Genomic DNA, 1,632 nt, shown 5'->3' on the forward strand with positions numbered 1-1,632 from the left:
CAGCTCTTCCTGTCACTGAAAAGAGCACATTAAAAAAACAACAACTAAATAATTGAAAGACAAATAGCCCTAAATAAAAAATGAACAAAGGATTTGAATAGACATTTATCCAGAGAAGATATACAAGTGGCCAATAAGCACATGAAAAGATGCTCAACATCACTAATCATTAGGGAAATGCAAATCAAAACTACAATGAGATACCACTTCACACCTTTTAGAATGGCTACTAATTCTTAAAAAAAAAATTTATTGATTTGAGAAAGAGAGAGGGAGGGAGGGAAGAGAAACATTGATTTGTTGTTCCACTTTTTTATGCATTTATTGGTTGATTCATATATGTGCCTTGACCAGAATCAAACCCACAATCTTGGCGTGTCTGGACAATGCTCTAACCAAATGAGATACCAGGCCAGGGCCTTGGCTACTAATTTTAAAAAACACAGAAAATAATAAGTGTTGGCAAGGATGTGGAGAAACTGGACTTGGCTACCTCCAATGATTACTAACTAGTATTGTGTGTGTGAGTGAGAGAGAGAGAGAGAGAAGGGAAAAATATGATGGATTCCAGGATTAATGAAATGTTACAATGAAAATCAATATTTATTTATTTATTTATTTTGGATTTCTAGCTCTTTTGAAAAATGAAAAGATCTGACAACACTGGGCACATTCCCACGGTAGTCCCCACCACCCAAGAGTCTCCTGACACCGAGGCAGCCCAACGGAGCCACCCCTCAGGTACCCCAGCCAGGTCCCTGCATCCTGGCCCCTGATAGGCCCTGGAGTCGGTGACCCAGCCCCAGGGCAACAGGCACATGAGGAAGGGGACTGCCAGGGCTACACAGGGGCAGGAGCCGCCTCTCCCTCCAGAGGGTAGGCAGTGAGGGCCGAAGCCCCTACAGGCCTCCTGGGCCACCAGCGAGGCCAGGCACGTGGAGGCAGGGAGGAAGGCAGACCTGGCCAAGGGCACAGTGCCCGAGGCTGCAGGGCAGGCGTGGGGTGGTCTCCATTCTTGTTGGAGTAAATACAGTGCCATCTTCCCCCAGAGGCGCCCTGAGGGCAGGGGCCTGGGGGTCCCAGAACCAGCTGATAGCCACAGTGCTTCCACCAAGAGCTGTGGCACAGTCCGTGCACGGCCTGGTCCCATCGCTCCTCCCAGTGGGGGCGTGGCCGTCAGTCCTTCTGTGGGAATCAGTCGGGGAAGAACAAGCAATAGGAGTGTGAGGAGACAGATTGTGATGGCCACACGCAGGAATGGGCCCCCCACTCCGGAGGCGGGTGAGCCCGGTGGGGCCTCAGACTGCCGTGTGCGAGAGAACGGGACTCGCACCCACACCAGCAGGCCCCTCGGTCGGTCAGGGAGCTGCCACTGAGCTACCCTCGTGGGGAGACTCAGCTTAGGCCCCAGCTCCCCAGGGCGGCCATCACAGCCCCTGTCCTGTGCGGTTCCTACAGAGCAAGCAACGAGGAAGCACCTCCTAGAACTGAGAGGCGGAGGGAGGGCTCCGTCCATCAGCCCCCTCATGGCTGAGGACACGGTCCTGAGCAGCAGGGAGAGCTCCCCGAGCGGGAGAAGCCGCCTCGGGCCACCTGCCCGGCGAGGAAGACACCCACACACACACCCCCCTC

The sequence above is a fragment of the Myotis davidii genome, unplaced genomic scaffold, assembly GCF_000327345.1.
Source record: "Myotis davidii unplaced genomic scaffold, ASM32734v1 scaffold46, whole genome shotgun sequence".
NCBI lineage: Eukaryota > Metazoa > Chordata > Mammalia > Chiroptera > Vespertilionidae > Myotis > Myotis davidii.